Below are 11,441 nucleotides of genomic sequence, written 5' to 3'. Positions count from 1 at the left end.
TGTAGAGGAATGTGTGTTATCCCCCTACGCAATGCCTTTATTTATAGTAATAAGAGAGAGAAGAAATCATTCTCTTCCAAGGAATACAAGTCCATATGGGAAAGAATAACTAGAATCAAATCTAATCTAGGATTTACACAATCACACTTAAACTAGAAGTTTATAACATTTTGAGTACTTTCCTTCATCCTTATATATATATACACACACACACACTACTTGTTTCCCACATACACATTCCCCTTCTTCTACCACAAAAATATAATACTTATAAAGTAAAAATAGAATAGTTATCAAACTAACTAACTAGGTCTTATATTTTTATGGGGTGCTGAGGGCCTTTTGATCCAATGAGCATAAAATAATATGGAAAACGATCACGGTGATTCCCCTCTAAATCATTGATCAACGTACAAAATAATCGATTGTTCATTTTTAAATCATATGAGCGTAAGACGTATTTTTTATTGACAATCGTCTAAGTCTACATGTATCCATTAATTCGTTTATTCGAGCGCGTGAGCACTCACATGTTTAAATTGTGAAGGAATAAACAATTAAAAGGGTGGGACTTCTGAATATGATCTGTGCATTCGATCACGATTCACGCCTTTAATAATTGAAGTTTCACATTAGAACATAAGTACGTCTTACGCAACCCTCTTTAGTCCCCACGATCCATTCATTTTTGAGGCAAGAGGATATGCCAATTACCTGGTTGACCATTAATCCTCATGACTAGCAATTCCACAATTTGGTTGTTTTGGTAATCAATACCAACCAATCACAATCAAAATTACATAAATATATAATTTTGCTTTCACTATTAACGAAGGGACCAGGCTTCCCCAGACCCTAAAAAATAAATTAAAAGAGGCTGAAATTATTGCAGATATCGATCAAGAAAAAGACCTTTTTTTCCTCTTTTTTTCCAAATGATTATTGTGAAAAGAGATTAGCAGTCGGCCACAGCTAGCGAGAATAGATAGGCAACCCACCTAAGCTGAGCAATTGTTCCTATCACAAAAACAAGGACCAAATTTGTTGTTCCTTTTAATGCGTCTCTTGAAGTACACTGAATTGGAACCATGCATGCCCACAAGTTCACATGGACATGGGCAGAGATACTCCAAATGATCGTGATCACGCTCGTGTTTTTATCTTACTTATATGCATGCATGCTTCACATGCAACTTAACTAGCAAGGACAGTTTGTCTTCAATATGTGTTTATGCAAACTAGGGATGATATCGTGCAAGCTAGGTTATAAGGGATTTGGAATGGAAAACGTGGCCATAAAAGTGGTTGTTTGGTTCAACATTTTCTGCGTGCATGTAGGTGAATCACTATTATAAACAGGTGCACATAATTATTCTACCGACATTCAATTTTTACTTATAATTTGTGGAGCAAGTTAGTTTAAACTTCATGATGACCACTGTTGATAAAAAGAAAAAAAACTACGAAAGGATTTAATTGAAGTTCTGCCATACATATGGGAGCAGAGGCATATGAACCCAGGTGGTCTCGGGACCACTCAAAAGTCCAAAGAAGTGTCAGTGAAGACCTTTGATGACCACCCAACGGTCTGAACATGTGGTGAAAGAAAGAAGACCACCATGGTTGTGCAAATGTGGTGCAACATAAGCTTTGAACCAATAAGAAAGACCAACATAGCTTTGTTGTTCTTGGACCTAAAGAAAGACTCTCTCCCCCTTTCCCACTTGACCAATTCCCCTTTTTTTTTTATTGTTTTCCATTCAAGTTATGCCACCTAGGATTTTAATTAACAAAGGGATGGTGTATTACTCAATCAATACTTTTTCTACCATTTGTTCGACACCATTAATTCTTTTAAAATTCATTATAATTAAATACGATCTTTGAAAAATATTTCGTAAAGTACTACAAACTCGTAATCACTTGAACTTTCACCTCATACCATCAAATTCGCTAAAGTACTAAAGCAAAAGTTATAATATTTTTATATGTTATATGTTAAATAGTAAACCAAATTAAAATAACAAACTCAATTTCTCAATTTCAATATAGTTTTTAAGCATAAATAGATACTTATTTATATGATATATAATAAATTTACGTAAATTTGTTTAGTCCGCCTAGACCCCGTCTAGGCACATAAGCGCTAGGTCCTAGCCCGTCACCCGAACGCCTAGCGTACCTTGATTATGACAACCTAATATATTAGAATTCTGGATCTGCTAATTAGTAAAAAGAAGAGTTTATTAATTTGATTTCTTTCTTAAAGAATGTTAAGGTTATTATCAGCATATATTTCATATTTGAATCTCTTTCGGTTTTGATGAATGGACACATTCTGTTCAATTAGGTCAACCAAAAGCCAACTGGCATCCCTATCTCCTGTGGATGACGTGGTGATTACTTAATATGAAATCGTGACATGGCATCATAGTCAGCACTTACGTGTTGCACACTAATCATGTTGGTAAATTATCCAGGTGGGTCATAGTTATCATTTTAATTGGAAAGGGATGATCCCTTCCACCTAATTCTGCTCATCAAATAATTCAGGTTTTTGAAATTTGATCCAATGATTAAAATTATTATAACTTTAAAAGTTGGCTCATATTTTTAATTGTTTGATCAAATTTCAAAGATCTAGATTATTTGACGAGGAAGATTAGGTGGAATGGGTCCTGAGAGGATCCCTTCCCATTTTAATTGCCAATTTTTCTTAACTAATTATATTAACACCCCACAAATTGTTGAATATACCCCACACACTTAATACACCCCACATTTTCTTTTTCACTTAAAAATTATATTAATACACTTCACTTACTTTCTCATAATACCCCCACACCCTACATTCTCAATATACATCTTATATTTTGTACATGCATCTCACATTTTCTTTACACCCCACATTTCTCAAATCTTATAACACTCATTTTTAATTTTCAGGGATTGAATCTGACCATATGAACACTAAAAGATGAATATGAATATAGAAGTTTAAATAATGCAGCAAACGCAAGACTAAATAATTATCGATGTCATCGAAATCACTAAAACAATGAAAACTATGAAGTCTTACCTCATGTGAAGCTCCTAAAACATTGATTTCGTGTTCCATTCGTCAAAAACTATTTTTCTTAATCAACATGTTTGATAGTTGAGAAAATAAATAATACGCTAAAAGTGATTTTGGGTGTATTTATAAATCTTTAATTTTTTTAAAACCTAATAAGATCAAAATTGTCATTACATAGTGGAGTAAATAAGTCATTTAATATTAAATTTTAATATGAGGTGTATTCAACATTTTGTGGGATGTTAATATAAAAACCCTTTTTCTTTTGTTGATTGCTCATGATCACCATTTTAATATGTATTTCTTCGGTTGAGATATCATCAATTTACCATTTATAATTTTTTGTTATTGCATGATTTTGTTTTTAATTTTTGAGGTCGTTGTCTCCCATGTGTCGTGGCTCTTTGACCCGGTTTAATATGGACTATTAATTTGAATAAGACTATTCATTACATTAAAGACATTTTGAAGGTTACTCGAAGAAAAAATATCATTACTAGTTCTCTTAAAAATGAGTAATTTTCAACTTGAGCAAAATAAAAAAATTATCATCCATTTTTCTCGTCAAAATGCTTTAAAATTGTAAATAGTCTTATCAAAGATAGAAGCCTTTAAGTACTGTTTGGTAAAATCATTACTCTTGTGAAATTTCTCTTCTTCATGAATCATGATCTTTTGCTTTTCCTTTGGTGTAGTTAAAATATTTTTAATTGGATTGCTTTAACCTATCATATTGGTGGATTATAAAGGAAAGCAAATGTGGTATTAGATGCATGCAGCAATTAGGGGTGGGCACGGTGCGGTTCGGTGCAGTTTCGAATGAAACCGCAACCGAAATCGAAACTTTTTGTCGGGCGGTTCGGTGCGGTTTTAAAGCCAAAACCGAAATGAACGGTTTGGTTTGGTGCGGTTTCAAACGGTTTCGGTTTAGTTTTTGAGAAAAAAAATGTACAATTGAAAATATACACTTATTTATGCATAAGACGGTCTTATTTTCCTCATATATTAATTAATGAATATGCAGCAAAGCCAAAAATAGCGACAACAATGCAGCAAAACTGCAGCAACAAACAGCGGCAAAACTGCAAAAAAAGAGGAAACATAAAATCTAGCACCATCTAGATGTCAATCTTCCTCAAATTAAGGGATTAGACTTAATAGAGAATCTCATGGAAAGAGGAAACATAAAATCTGACAGCATCAGTCACCTCATATCATCTAATATCCATATGCAGCATCAGTTAGGGTTGGATTCGGTTCAAATTGGTTTGGTTTTTTGCCAAAACCGAAATTGAACAAAAAATTTGGTTCGGTTCAGTTTGGTCCATTTTTTTTTCGGTTTTGATTTTTTTCAGTTCAGTTTCAGTTTTTTTAGTTTTCAAAACAACAACAACAACAACAACAACAAAAAAGCCTTTTCCCACTAAGTGGGGTCGGCTATATGAATCCTAGAACGCCATTGCGCTCGGTTTTGTGTCATGTCCTCCGTTAGATCCAAGTAATCAAGTCTTTTCTTAGGGTCTCTTCCAAAGTTTTCCTAGGTCTTCCTCTACCCCTTCGGCCCTGAACTTCTGTCCCGTAGTCACATTTTCGAACCGGAGCGTCAGTAGGCCTTCTTTGCACATGTCCAAACCACCGGAACCGATTTTCTCTCATATTTCCTTCAATTTTGGCTACTCCTACTTTACCTTGGATATCCTCATTCCCAATCTTATCCTTTCTCGTGTGCCCATACATCCCACAAAGCATCCTCATCTCCGCTACACCCATTTTGTGTACGTGTTGATGCTTCACCGCCCAACATTCTGTGCCATACAACATCGTTGGCCTTATTGCCGTCCTATAAAATTTTCCCTTGAGCTTCAGTGGCCTACGACGATCACACAACACGCCGGATACACTCTTACACTTCATCCATCCAACTTGTATTCTATGGTTGAGATCTCCATCTAATTCTCCGTTCTCTTGCAAAATAGATCCTAGGTAGCGAAAACGGTCACTTTTTGTGATCTTCGCTAGATTGCTCCGGTCATTAGTGTGGATAAGTATATAAATGGATAGAGATAGGAAAGCAAACACAAGATGTACGTGATTCACCCAGATTGGCTACGTCCACGGAATAGAGGAGTTCTCATTAATTGTGAAGGGTTTACAGAAGTACATAAGTTCAAGCTCTCCTTTAGGGAGTACAAGTGAATGATTTAGTACAAATGACATTAGGAAATATTGTGGGAGAATGATCTCGTAACCACGAAACTTCTAAGTCCCGAAGTGTGGTATCGGCTTGACTTTCCTTATCTGTCTCATAGGTAGATGTGGAATCTTCTCTGGAAGTACTCTTCCTCCATCCAGGGGTGGTATCAGTAACTGGTGGAGATGCACAAGGTAATGTATCAATGTCACTTGAAGCTTACTTGTAGTTTCAGGCTTGATCAAGCGCGATACAAACCATGTAGTAGGAGTCCCCCAAGTCGCCGAGCTAGGGGATCTGCTGAAAGAGGTAACAGACAAGGTAAGCAATCAGAGCTCCGGCTGATTGTTCACATTCTCCCTATCTTGCAGGCAGCATGAAGGATAAAGAGAAGAAAAATGAGAAGAGATGATATGGGATACTTTTGCTTTTGAAGAAGTAACTTTTCACAGGCTTATTCTTGAACTGGGCTGGAGGGTTTTCTGGTTTCCTCCAAAGTATAAAGCCGACTGAAGAATTTGAGGGTCAAAACAAGTCCATCAAATTTAGAGTACGTTCGACCCTGCTGATATGGGATACTTTTGCTTTTGACAGAGTAGTGGATGTATCGGCACGTGTGCTGTTACGCTTGTCTCCACATGCTTCCTTGTATCATTCTCACTTGCCCTATCTGTTCCTCAGGCAGATGCGGTATCTTCCTTGGAAGCATAAGATGTTGAAGATGAGTACTCGAGAGCAATGCCAGGGTAAGGGTTCCAGGCAGTCAGTTCCTGGCTGGAAGCTTGATTCCAAGTGCTGACTGATTGCTCTCTTTCTCCTTGTCTTGCAGGTAAGAACAAGGCCAAAGGAAAAGACAGGGAAAAAGCATGATATGAGATACTCTTGCTTTTAACCCTGATGATATGAGATATTCTTGCTCTAGTATAGCTTGTTTACAGAGGTATTATCGGGGGGAAAGAAAGCTGAATATTTCGAAAGGCTTCGTTGGGAGTGTCCTCTCAGATAAGAGGAAGGGTTGAGCATTTTTGCAGGTCTGCCTGTCCGTTGGGGATGGAGGTCGACATATATAGGAGTCTCCCTAACATCAAGTAATAATGCTATTCCTTTACCCTGCTTGGTCATAGCACGGTAGTGGGAGCTGCCAGCTTCACAAGTTTTAACTCTGTCAGAGCACTTTGAAAAAGTGGTCTGTGGTATCTGGAAAGCTGATGTTGCGTGTGAAGATTACAGACAAGCTTTATCCAAGGAGATCCGGCTCTTGAAGTTGGGAAAGTGGTGCCTCTTCGGTTTTCGAACAAGCAATCCTGTCGGGGATCTGGCTCTCGAGATTCGAAGAACGATGCCTCTTCGATTTTTGAGAAAGCAATCATGCTGGGGGTCTGGCTCTCGAGATTCGGAGAGCGGTGTCTTCGATTTTTGAGAAAGTAATCATGTTGGGAGTTGGGAGTGTTTTCTCGAATATGAGTAAAGGTTGGGCATGTTTGCTAGTCTACCTTGCCACGAAGCACAGAGGTTGACACACAGGGACTTTCCAATTATCCAGCAGTGGTACTGTTCCTTTACCCTCTCTTCGATTTTTGAGAAAGTAATCATGTTAGGAGTCTGGCTCTCGAGATTCGGAGGGCGGTGCCTCTTCGATTTTGGAGCAAGCAATCTTGTTGGGGGTGTTTTCTCGAATGTGAGTAAAGGTTGGGCATGTTTGCTAGTCTACCTTGCCACGAAGCACAGAGGATGACACACAGGGACTTTCAAATTATCCAGCAGTGGTACTGTTCCTTTACCCTCTCTTCGATTTTTGAGAAAGTAATCATGTTGGGAGTCTGGCTCTCGAGATTCGGAGGGCGATGCCTCTTCGATTTTGGGGCAAGCAATCTTGTTGGGAGTGTTTTCTCGAATGTGAGTAAAGGTTGGGCATGTTTGCTAGTCTACCTTGCCATGAAGCACAGAGGTTGACACACCGGGACTTTCCAATTATCCAGCAGTGGTACTGTTCCTTTACCCTTGTGGGTAATAATATGGTAGCTAGGCCGTCAAAATTTATGTGTCTAAACTTTGTTAGTGTTGTTTCTTTGCTATTCTTTTACCCTTCTTGGTCAGAGCGATGTAGTGAGAGTTGCAAGCTTCACGTGTCTCGACTTTGTCAGAGAACTTTGGCAAAGTTATATGTGGTACCCATGAGCTACTGTTGCGTGTCGGAAGTGGGTGATTGAACAGTACGATTCATGTGCTTTCTACTTCGACAAAATGCCCATAATTTCCGCAAAGCTGAGTGTGCGTGTGACAGGTGCTGACAAGGCTGGAAAAGTAGTCTCAACTTTGTCAGAGGACTTTGGCAAAGTTATATGTGGCACCCATGAGCTACTGTTGCGTGTGGGAAGTGGGTGATTGAACAGTACGATTCATGTGCTTTCTACTTCGCCAGAAATCTTCGACAGAATGCCCATAATTTCCGCAAAGCTGAGTGTGCGTGTGACAGGTGCTGACAAGGCTGGAAAAGTAGGTGCCTCTTCGATTTCTGAGATCGACCCTCGTGGTCTCTGAGCAGCCCAGCTTTTGAGAAAGCAAACCTCTTCGATTTCTGAGATCGGCCCTCGTGGTCTCTGAGCAGCCCAGCTTTTGAGAAAACAAACCTCTTCGATTTCTGAGATCAGCCCTCGTGGTCTCTAAGCAGCCCAGCTTTTGAGAAAGCAAACCTCTTCGATTTCTGAGATCGACCTTCGTGGTCTTTGAGCAGCCCAGCTTTTGAGAAAGCAAACGCCTCTTCGATTTCTGAGATCGACCCTCGTGGTCTCTGAGCAGCCCAGCTTTTGAGAAAGCAAACGCCTCTTCGATTTCTGAAGCTTCGTCGAGTGCAGATTTTTATAGAGGCTGACATTAAGTTCCAAAGCACACTTGAATATCCACCAGTAGAAGCTCCATTCTTGCACTTCTAAGATCTTGATTTGTCCGGCCTCTTCTCTTTTCTACACCTTTGAAAATGTCTGGCCCCTCCGACCGCCGTTTTGACTTGAACCTTGTTGAAGAGGCAGCCCCGCCTTCTCCAGACAACATATGGCGCCCATCCTTCGTCTCCCCTACTGGTCCTCTTACCGTTGGGGATTCCGTGATGAAGAATGATATGACCGCTGCGGTAGTGGCCAGGAACCTTCTCACTCCCAAAGATAACAGACTACTTTCCAAACGGTCTGATGAGTTGGCTGTTAAGGATTCTCTGGCTCTTAGTGTTCAGTGTGCAGGTTCTGTGTCTAATATGGCTCAACGCCTATTTGCTCGAACCCGCCAAGTTGAATCATTGGCGGCTGAAGTGATGAGTCTCAAACAGGAGATTAGAGGGCTCAAGCATGAGAATAAACAGTTGCACCGGCTCGCACATGACTATGCTACAAACATGAAGAGGAAGCTTGACCAGATGAAGGAATCTGATGGTCAGGTTTTACTTGATCATCAGAGATTTGTGGGTTTGTTCCAAAGGCATTTATTGCCTTCGTCTTCTGGGGCTGTACCGCGTAATGAAGCTCCAAATGATCAACCTCTGATGCCTCCTCCTTCTAGGGTTCTGTCCAGTACTGAGGCTCCGAATGATCCCCCTCCGGTGCCTTCTCTTTCTGGGGCTCTACCGACTGCCGAGACTTCTCCTAAGCAACATTTGTGAAGGCTCCCTCTTGTTTGTTTATTTTGACTCAAGTATATGTACATATTTGTAATTTATCGGGGATATCAATAAATAAGCTTTCCTTCATTTCAACGTATTGTGTTAAATCACCAAAGCCTTCTTCGCTAAGTTCTTTGAATTTTCTTTTGTTGAAGCTTGTATGTTGGAGCTTTGTGAGTGGAGCATGTAGGTTGAGGTAGTGTTCCCTTAATTTCCCGAGCGAGGACAACTTCTCGGTTGGAGACTTGGAAAATCCAAGTCACTGAGTGGGATCGGCTATATGAATCTTAGAACGCCATTGTGTTCTGTCCTGTGTCATGTCCTCCGTTAGATCCAAGTACTCTAAGTCTTTTCTTAGGGTCTCTCTCAAAGTTTTCCTGGGTCTTCCTCTACCCCTTCGGCCCTGAACCTCTGTCCCATAGTCGCATCTTCTAATCGGAGCGTCAGTAGGCCTTCTTTGCACATGTCCAAACCACCGTAACCGAAAATAAAAAAAATTGAAATCGGAAATTTTAAATAAATTGAGACATAAGATTCACAATGTGATGGTGCTTATACATTCATCGGATGCAGAAAGGACAGAACATAACATCAAGGTCAGTGGCAAGTTAAAGGACAAATTAGTTTAGAGTTACACATTTGAAATTCAACAGTTTTCACTTTTAAGATTTACACCCTAGCTTATGTGTGATATGATGTCTATTCCATGTACAGGTTGAGGAGCTGAATGGAATCACTAGTCCTACCTTTTTCCTTGATAACTTATGAATTTCGTTCTGACTACAGGAAGTATGCCAACCATGGCATAGCAATCGGGTTGCAACAAACACATTCCTACCCATACCAATCTCTGTTATGTATCCATCAATCCATTCCCCACCCCACTGCCTATATCCCCTAACCTCCCACATGCAAATAAAACCCGAACAAGGCTAAAACTATTAGACCTCAAACCCATCTCCAACAACCCGCAAAACGTATCAATAGCTTCTCTGTACCGGCGAGCTTCAATGTACCCACAAATCACGGTAGTCCAAAAAACAACATTTTTCTCCGGCATTTCATCAAATATATTATGTGCATGTTCCAAATACCCACATTTCACATACAAACAGAGCAAACAGGTTTTAACATAAACATCGAAGTCGAACTCCGTTTTCACCACAAGGGTATGAACGTTCATACCCAATTGGAAGTCCGATCGCCTCGCACACGCTTTCAGATGTAGAAGCACCTCCTTGTCAGGATTCATCAGATGCACAACCAATGGTTACAAACCCTTAAATCAAAACCTCCCATCTAATTGACAACCCATTCCTCACCCATCAGATTCTTCTAATTGACAACAATAGTAAGCATTACTATCAAAGAAAATATGTAGAACATGAGAGACTAACTGACTAACCATGCAAAGGAAGTCGTGGGTTAAGAGACTCAAGACTGGAAACGACGAAAGGACTCAAAGCCAGAGGAGGTCGCGGGTCACGCCATCACGGGTCATGGGGGCGAGAGATTGAGAGTGAGATGGGTCGCACCGTCGCAGGTCGCAGATGCGCTGAGAGGCAGAGGTTGAGAATGGGAAGTGGGAACTTGGGATTTGGGAAGGATAAGGGAAGGATTTCAGACTGAAAGATGGAAAGCCCGAAGGGTACGGGTAGGAATTATCTTTCAGATTGAAGTACGACACCGTTTAAGTAATAAAAATATTAATTTATAAGATTATAACTTCGATTCGGTTCAGTTTTCAAACCCCAGAAAGCAAACCGAACCAAGTTAGATTTGATTCGGTTCGATTTAACAGTTTATGTGGTTTTTGTTTTTTTTTTCAATTTTCGGTTTTTTGAACCCACCCCTAGAATCAATATGCATCATCAGTATGTAGCGCCAATCACCCCACAAGAAAAAACAAAAGAACAATGAAAACAAAAAAAATCAATAACAGACGATTTGCAAAACAAGAAAGAAAGAGAGGAAAAAATTCTTAAGTGGAATAAGCTGCTTAACTTTAGAATTTTCATTGTCCTATGAGTAAGAAAAGTTGCATTCATGAAAATTCTTGATTTTGCCATCCATATATAATGTGGTATGCAGAACACTCGAAGAAAGTGCAAATGTTATTCCAACCCCCTCACTATGACCGATGCTCAGTGCTTACAACAGAAATAAACATAGTTTCATCTCATCCCATGTTAAAGATTCAATGGATTCAACTTCGATTTCACATCCAAGGCTTTAAATTGAATCTTTGATTCAAACGAACCCTAACTGTAAAATTAATTTAATTACAAATTATTAATTAAACTAACTAATACAAGTTCCAAATTCTTACCATATTAGCTGGAACGAAGAGCAAGTGAATGATTTGCCAATTTTGTTTTGCAGAGCTTTTGATTTGCAGAGTTTAGGGCTTGCAGATGAAGGGGATCTAGGGATGCAAGTAGTAAGGTCGCAAAGATGCAAACAGCCAGGTCGCACATAGTGAGTTCAGGGCACTAATGTCGACTGCAGAAAAGATGAAGATG

The 11,441-nt window shown here is 39.6% G+C and overlaps 1 long non-coding RNA gene across 1 annotated transcript; it reads right to left on the bottom strand.

Annotated features, from left to right (window-relative positions):
• Window positions 1-9,453: 9,453 nt before the first annotated feature.
• On the bottom strand, window positions 9,454-10,541 carry LOC108171043 (uncharacterized). Its single transcript, XR_001787477.3, has 2 exons — window positions 10,325-10,541; window positions 9,454-10,218 (listed from the first exon to the last, which is right to left on the bottom strand). It is a non-coding gene; the product is annotated as an uncharacterized lncRNA (long non-coding RNA).
• Between the last annotated feature and the right edge of the window lie 900 nt (window positions 10,542-11,441).

The sequence above is a fragment of the Malus domestica genome, chromosome 09, assembly GCF_042453785.1.
Source record: "Malus domestica chromosome 09, GDT2T_hap1".
Lineage (NCBI taxonomy): Eukaryota > Viridiplantae > Streptophyta > Magnoliopsida > Rosales > Rosaceae > Malus > Malus domestica.
This window is presented reverse-complemented; position numbering and strand designations above follow the sequence as displayed.